This window comes from Odontomachus brunneus, unplaced genomic scaffold, assembly GCF_010583005.1.
Source record: "Odontomachus brunneus isolate Ranch 3 - 2012 unplaced genomic scaffold, Obru_v1 Obru_scaffold_068, whole genome shotgun sequence".
Taxonomy (NCBI): Eukaryota; Metazoa; Arthropoda; class Insecta; order Hymenoptera; family Formicidae; genus Odontomachus; species Odontomachus brunneus.
In genome coordinates this window covers 1,231,812-1,240,846 of record NW_022639518.1, presented here as the reverse complement: position 1 = coordinate 1,240,846, position 9,035 = coordinate 1,231,812, and the positions used below count along the sequence as shown (strand labels likewise).

At 31.4% G+C, this 9,035-nt stretch overlaps 1 protein-coding gene across 4 annotated transcripts in view; it reads right to left on the bottom strand.

Moving 5' to 3' along the window:
* Nucleotides 1-8,441, bottom strand: part of LOC116846735 (S1 RNA-binding domain-containing protein 1) — a 117,291-nt gene extending 108,850 nt beyond the window's left edge. Inside the window, exons 1-2 of one of the 4 annotated variants that reach the window (XM_032820959.1) lie at nt 8,273-8,441; nt 7,700-7,788 (exon numbers count right to left, since the gene is read on the bottom strand). The gene's annotated coding sequence lies outside the window, so the exon portion shown is untranslated. The other 3 variants (XM_032820957.1, XM_032820960.1, XM_032820958.1) reach the window with 3 other exon arrangements.
* Nucleotides 8,442-9,035: the final 594 nt, after the last annotated feature.

Genomic DNA, 9,035 nt, shown 5'->3' with positions numbered 1-9,035 from the left:
GAGTTCGCTATATAGAGTATGTCAAAATTGAAAAACGCTGTATTTCCGAACCCTTTGAGGTACAAACGAAAACAAAAGTGGTACAAACGAGTACAAACAATGCTCTTTCGAATGGCGTTGGCCGTTTTTAGATATCTTAATGTTGGGCGCTGACGATTTTTTTGAAACTCCATAACATTTTAACCCTTTAGGTACAAACGAAACAAAATGTGGTACAAACGGGTACAAACGAGGTACAAACCCATAGTATAAAAATTTTTTTATTTTTTTTAAGTTGGGCGCCAAGTTCACATCGGTAGGACTGCCTAGTAACTATACCAATTATATAGATAGTGGCTAAATGAAAAAGATTACACAGTAAGAAGATAGAAAATCATCGGTAAATCCCATAGATATAATATATCTAAACCGAGTGTTTGCCTTTATTTGAGGAGTGGGGATAAGAGTACGTAGAAAAGAATGTATTGCGTTTTGAGACCCTGCGTTCTCTCTCATTCGCTCATGTGTATAAGCGTATGCGTAAGAAAGATTACAGAGATGTGTAAATGAGAGAGAACGCAGGGTCTCAAAACGCAATGCATCCTTTTCTACGTGCCTCTTACCCCCACTCCTCAACTCTCGGTCTAGATATATTATGTCTATGGTAAATCCTGAATAGAAATTGGATATCAGAACTGTCTAATAACTATACCAATTATATAGACAGTGGTTAGACGAATAAGATTACACAGTAACGAGATAGAAAATCACCGGTATATTCTGAATAGAGATTGCACATCAGAACTGTCTAGTAGCTATCATTTACATAGACAATACTTAGACGAAAAAGATTACACAATAACGAGATAGAAAATCATCGATAAATCCTGAATAGAAATTGGATATCAGAACTGTCTATCTACTAGATAGTAAATTTGTGTATAGATAATGATGATATAAAACACAAATTTACTATTTAGTGGATAGACATCTAATTTCTATTCAGGATTTACCGAATCTTCCATCTCGTCATTGTGTAATTTTTTTCGTCTAGCCATTAAAACGGCGTTGAGTAAATCATATGTAGCTAATATAAAACGTTCACTACCGAGTATAGTAGTGGTCTAGCAGGTAAAGTGCCAGACTCAAGAGCCAGAGGTATCAGGTTTAAGTCCCGATGATAAAGTGAATTTTTCTAAAAAATAGAAATAATACGTAATGAAGAAGAATTACAAGAAACCAAACTCCATAAAGAGGGGATCTCCTAAAGAGAGAGAGAGAGATAAAAACTCTAATTTAAAAAAACCTACCTAGCCACTAGGCTAGCCATCACCTACCTATCCATGATATAAAAATTCTGAGATAAGAAAACTCTCTAAAAATTATTAGGTACTCCTGATATAGAGAAAAAGGGAAATCATCGAAGAGAAATAATTTTTTCGTTTTTGCTATTTACTCACTGTCTAGTGCAGGCTAGATAGTTACAAGTTATTTTGTATCTAGCTACTAGCTAATTTTTCTAGTACAGCCATTAGGAGAAGTGAGCATTACATTCATAGCTAGTAGCTAGCAAGTACTACTAGCTAGTAGCGATGTAAGACCCATCTTTTCTGTGTCATTACTAGACAATCACTAGATTCAATTTTTGCTCGGGTATGGTAAGGTTGTTTCCATATATTAGAAGTGTTTTTTTTTAGTTTTTTACAACATTTCATTGGCTGTTACATCTTCGATCGCCATTATGCGTAATGCTACACTTTGTTTTCTTACATCATGGCACCAACCTTGTTATAATGTAAAAATGTCCGCTTAAAGATTTTCCGCGTAGCTTTCATAAAAAAAACTAATTCCTAATTTTGTCATGTCTCATAACTGCTGGGAACCGAAGATTGACAAACGCACTTCAAAACTTTCGCGACTTTTCCTCCCACGATAATTTCGAATCCAAAACGGTATACACCGGTCACCTATCCATGTCCTGATTGAGTAAAAAGTGTTGCTTCCTGACGATCAAGCGGCACGTGGTGATTCTAACAATGTTCTTACAATTTATGCTTATATAATGTGTAAAAAACGAAAAAAATAATTTTTTCGTTTTTTCTACGTTCCTGAATTTTTTTTTCATACTCGGTATTAATCTTTTATTAAAATAACCTATGAAATCTTTTAAGTTAATATTTGAAAACTATTTTGGAACTTTTTTAAGTGAAAAAATCAATAGCTTCCACGCAACAAGCATTTCAGTGATTGGGACTCAAATGGCCTAGCTATAATATGGCTGTGGTGAAATGTGCCAACTAATGTTTAATAATAATTAATTTTATTATTATTATATTGGGAGTACAAATAAGTCCGCGCCGTTTTTTATAAAAAATTGGGCATTTATTGTGAAAGAACGGTACCTTATGTTTTATTCAAAGTATTGTCCATCGCTAGCCACTACTTTTTCCCATCTTTCTGGCAGCATACGGATACCATGTCGGAAGAACGCTTCATCTTTTGAGGCTACCCACGATCAATCCAATTTTTTGTATTTTCATATGATATGAAGTGCTGCTCAGACAGGCCGTGCGTCATTGATTGAAACAAGTGATAGTCAGAGGGAGCATGTATGGTGAATACGGCGGGTGGGGTAAAACTTCCCAATTGAGTGTTTCCAAGTAGGTTTTGACCGGCGCCGCAACATGTGGACGAGCATTATCATGCAGGAGAATAATTTTGTCGTCTAGAGTGATAGTGGGCGCGTTTTTCCTTGAGTGCTCGGCTCAATCTCATCAATTGTGTTCGGTAGAGAGCCCCCGTAATGGTTTCGTTCGGTTTGAGCAACTCATAATACACAACACCAAGCTGATCCCACCAAATACACAACATGAGTTTTTTTCCATGAATATTCGGCTTGGCTGTCGATGTCGAAGTTTGGCCACGTGATCCCCATGATTTCCTCTTCTTTGGGTTATCGTAGTGGATCCATTTTTCATCACTAGTGACTATATGATGCAAAAAACCCTTTTGTTTATGCCTGGCAAGCAGCATTTCACATGTGCAAAATCGGCGTTCAACGTTTCTCGGCTTCAGTTCATATGGAACCCAATTTCCTTGCTTTTGAATCATTCCCAACGATTTTAAACGATGTGAAATTGCTTGTTGAGTCACTCCTAATGTAAGTGAAAGTTCTTCTTGCGTTTAGCACGAATCTTCCTCTAATAATGCTTCCAATTCCGCGTCTTCGTATACTTTCGGCCTTCCGCTACGTTCTTTGCCTTCAACGTCAAACTCACCGTTCTTGGACTTTTGAAACCACTCACGACAACTTCTCTCACTTAAAGCAGCCTCACCATATGCTTCTACAAGCAATCGATGCGCCTCAGCTGCAGATTTCTTCAAATTAAAGAAGTAAATCAAAAGTTCCCGCAAATGACGCTTATTCGGCTCAAAACTCGACATTTTCGCACGAAAAAAATTATGTGATGCTGATACAAAATCGCTAATATTTCAAATTTATATTATTGCCAGATGTCCAACCTTACGATATAACGTTTTACATCTGACAATTTCAATCATAACTTACTGGTGGAGCCATCTTTTGTTCAAACGGCGGAGACTTATTTGTACTCCCAATATAATAAAATATTTTTTATTAATATTATCAATAATATAATTTTCAATGCTCCTCAAATATTGTTGCAACATTGCAAAATATTGTAGTTTTTGTTTAATATATATCCAACATTGCATCTATATCTTGTAATCTATATATGCTGAAAAATCAACATAAATTTCATGTAGAAAAAAAAATCCCAACCAGCAAAATAATATCAAAAAAACATTTTTAAAAATATATAAAAAACATTTACAAAACATTTTTAAAAACGTTAAAAACAATGGATTAAGTTCACTCTTTTTTAATTAAAAAAGTTTTTTAAAATGTTTCGGAAAAAACGTTTTTAAAATATTTTAAAATATTTAATAAACGTTTTTTAAATATTTATTAAACGTTTACGTGAATATTTATAAATATTATAAAAATATTTAAAAAAATATAAATATTTATCTATTTTTTTGAATTTTTCTTAAATTTTCCACTTTATTGTTTCACACGTTACTTAATTCAATTTAAATTGTACTTCGAAAATTTGCTTACCACGCTAGAACTCAAAACCTGAGACCTTTGCGCTTTTTGAGTCGTTCACCTTGCCCACTGCGCCACTGTCACTTTCACCGAGAGACACTTTATATTGTATATATATGGTATATCCACGTACGACACAAATGATTTATTAAAAAGAAAAGATTAGATCTTTTTTTAAATGTAAAAAGTATGTTTGAAAAATAAATATTAAATCAATACTAAAGAAATATTTATTTAAATATTATTTTAAACATTTTATTTAATGTCAAATAAACGTTAAATGAATGTTATATAAATATTTTTCTTAAATCTTTATTTTAAATATTTAATAGATGTTATATAAACGTTTAATAAATATTAAATAAATATTATTTTTACAATAAGCTGTACAATGTAATATCAATGAAAAATAAATATTTAAAAAATGTTTAAAAAACATTGTCTGCTGATTGAGTAGTAATTGTCATAGAAAATAAATTTTTGTACAAAAAATAATATTTAATAACTTTATAAACATATTCCTCTAATAATGAATTATCTTTCATAGTTTTTCTATAGTAATAATAAAGCAATTTATGTACTTATATACATCAGCTCATCAAGTGTCACTTATAATACTTGTATTACCGTTATTGGAATTTGTAGTTTCACTTCTGACATTACTGGTATCACTAATAGTATCACTGCTAATACTAGTAGTGTTACTATCAGCACTAACAGTGTTACAATTAGTATTATTAATTTCACTACTAGAGTCATTAACAATGCTACTATTAACATTAATAGTGTCAGCACTAATAGTGTAACTAACAGTGTCATTATTAGCACTAATAGTGTCACTATTAGCACTAATAGTGACACTACTAGCACTGCTAGTGAAACTATTAGTGACACTATTACCACTAATAGTATTTTTTTGTAAGAGTATGGCAACTATAATAATAACCTTTCAGATTTTATAAATATTATGCATAAGTAAATATTATGCGTAAATTTGTAGAAACTTTAAAAAACTTAGACATAATTAAACAGTAAATTTTTGTTCATGTGACTTATTTAAAATTCTGTACCATGTGATATCTCCCTTTCTGTTATATACAGTTTTTTAGAAAACCATATGCGACAGCATATCCTATCTAACAGCACGCAATTAAACAGTATACACTTTTCACCAATACTTAAGACATTTGTTGGTAATGTCCTAAAAAATATCTTAAATAAAACATAAGATATCTTTTAGATAAGTATGTGTTATATAATAACGTTATTGTGTTATTGTATACTATGTTCAATATGTGTTTGCTACACATTTATGAGTTCATATGATATAGATATTGAGATATTTTTCTGGTACAAATGCTGAAAAGAAATCTTAACTTCAATCATTTGGATAAACAAATCCATAATCTAAATCAACTGCAGTATAATAAAAGATAATGAATAAAACATATTCTCCCTTTTTAATAGTTAGTTTTAGAAAAATATTTTCAAACACATACATAAGCATTTAACAGTAATACATCTTTAATACGTTCCAAATAGAATACCAATAGAAGACCTGATAAAAACACCTTCATAGTATTTTCATAGTATTTTTATAATATTATGAAATACTTCTCTCTCTTTTTTAAATTTTATATTTTTTATATATTTTTATGATAACATACCCTAGTAAAAAAAAGTTTATAGAAAACGATAAAATAATTATTTTCTATCGTTTTGAATATGGATTTTGGTTCGTGAATTAATACAAAATATGAATAGTATTCTATCATATACAATAAAATACAATAGATATCCAGGTAGCAAGGTAACGTCTAAAGACCTGAGTAGTAATAGAATTTCTATTGTTAGTTTCCTATAGAATACAAAATCGTATATAACCGATAAAATACGATAGGATTTATATCTGAACTTGCGAGCGAGAACGATACAACTTAAAGAAAACGATTCAAATTGATAGCACTATCAATTTGAATCGTTTTCTTTAAGTTGTATCGTTCTCTCTCGCAAGTACAGATATAAATCCTATCGTATTTTATCGTATTTTCTGGTCATACATGATTTTGTATTCTATAGGAAACTACCCGGGAAAAAAGTTTATATATGAATTTTGTCCATATATGGTTATATATGATCATATATAATTATATATGTCGACATTGAAAAGAATACTATTATGAAGATACAATTGAAGTAAATGCTTATGATAGTCCATGATATCGATGTATAATCGAATTAAATTATGTTTTCTTTTTTTCATTTGACAATTTTCGTTTTATATATGAACATATATAATTAGATATGATCATATATAAGGTCACATATATAGACAAAACTCATATATAATTATATATAATCATATATATTTATATAAAATTTATATAATCTTTTTTTTTCGGGTAACAATAGAAATTCTATCACTATCAATTGTATTCTATTGTATACGATAGAATACAATTCACATTTGTGAATTCACGAACTAAAATCCATATTCAAAACAATAGAGAACGATAGAACAATAGGATTTTATTCTATCTTTCTCTATAAACTTTTTTTACCAGGGTAATGTGATATGGATCACATCAATATTATAATTTCTTATTCAACAATGTAAGTGTTGTTATAACTTGTGTTAAACTGTACTTACATTATTTACTACAAAACCATGACGTTGATGTAATATACTGTCAGTTGATTTTTACTAAGTTTATATAATATTAGGTGAAAAAATTGGGTAAAACTGAAGACCCCTCCTCCTCACCGATTTGGTTGAAACTTAACAACATTATGTAATTAGATGTGTAGAAAAGGAATATAAAAGTAAAAAAGTCGCTCGTAAATCATAATAAAATTATGATGCGGTAAAAACCTGCGGACAGGTTTTGAGATTATACAATCTGTCATATCAACGACGTATAGATATATGAACAAACCTTCATATTCATTTTCTACGTATCTAATTAGATAATATTATTAAGTTTCAATCAAATCAGTGAGGAGGAGTCCTTCAGTTTTACCATATATTTGAATATACATATCTAGATAGCACAGAGAATTCTAAAAGAATTCAGTCATATGTAACCAATTCTGAGTTCATTTTTAGATACAAAAAGAATTCTTTTCACTGAACTAAACTCTGAAGAATTCTTTTTACATCTGAAAATGAACTCAGAATTGGTGACATACTACTAAATTCTTTCTGAATTCTTTTTGAATTCTCTGTACTATCTGGGTAACACAACATTATTGAAACATTAGTATTCAAATATTTGCAAACGATGAACTGGGGGCTCCAGAGGGCAAAGCTCTCGGTCAAGGGGGGTTCGGGGGGGGCAAAATCCCTCCCGGTTTGATAAAAAAAATATTCTAAAAAAAAAGAAAATATATCTCACATAGTGTTAAACGTGTGTTGTTTTTGCATGCGATTCATATGTCCTACCTTGCATATGATTAACAAAAATAACATTCTAAATAAAAATAAAAATGCAAAAACAACATATGCTTAACATACCATGCGTTATATTTTTACTTTTTTTTAGAATGTTATTTTTATCAAACCGGGAGGACTTTCAGTTCCCCCGAACCCACCCTGACTGGGGGCTTCGCTCCCTGGACCCGCATGTGGCCACGGGTCTTATACATGTCGCTGTTGACGTTGGTTTGACAGTTTTCCTAACCTTAAAAGTGATCAAATTTATCAATTAATATCTCGCTTCACTGTGAAGAGCGACGATTTTGGCTTTTAGATTCGATTTCTACGTGTTAAAATATATTATCCTATCAAATTTTACTGAAATCGGTGAAGTTCCCTCTTTCCTTCATAATTACCTTTTTTTTTATTTCAAAGATTAATTAATATTTCTTTATATTCTTACTGAATATTTCTAATTTGGCGTAATTTTATGTTACTGCGCATGCTGATATACTTCAACACTGTCGACATGACAGATTCTATAACCTCAAAAACTATCATCTTTTATTGCATCATAACTTTATTACGATTGATGAGCGACATTTTTTACTTTTATATTCCTTCTAATTACATAATATTACACATTTGATTACATAATATTATTAAGTTTCAACCAAATCGGTGAGGACGAGGGATCCCTTTCAGTTATATAAAAATTGTATAGTTATAATAACAAATAAAAGTTTTACCTAAAAATAGTGTACTCTACAAAGTATGTCTCTTCGTTCCTTCCTTCCTTCCTTCAATATTTGGCTAGAGTAATGTCTCTTCGTTAATAGTAACAACAACAGAGTATACTCAACTAAAAATATTCAAAAACAACGAGAAAGCCCGATATTAGGCTGATATTTCACGTATCGTACGACAAGCTTTTTGGATACGTTCATTGGTTGACGAACAGAAAACCTAGAAATACTCTATTCGCCAACCAATAAACGTATCTGAAAAGCCTGTCGTACGACACATGAAATAGCACCCTTAAGCTTGATCTATAATGTGTATTTGCTTCCTGTTAATTTTTTGTTTATCTCTTTCTGACTCAAGCATTAAACCATAAACTAAAAAAAGACAGAAAACAAGAAACAAGAAGCAAAGAACACATTGTAGATCAGGCTTTAAACTGGGGGCACATAGAAAAACATAAGCAGTAATGGCTCCTGCACACAAGACGCGGTAATGCTTGCGCGCGGCGAAAGTCCGCGCGACAGCTAATCAATATGTTATTTTTCCGTAAGAGCTAGAAGGTTATTACGGAAAGCAGCATATTGATTGGCTGTCGCGCGAACTTCTGCCGCGCGGCAGGTATTAGGGCCGTGGCACACAGAAAAACTTAAGCTGTAAAGCCCATTCTACAATTGCGAGAACGTGGTTGTAAGTGGTTGTAAGTGATTACGATAACCTCTCAGAGTAAAGCAATCAGTAAATAAAACATTCGGATTGGTTGACTCTTAC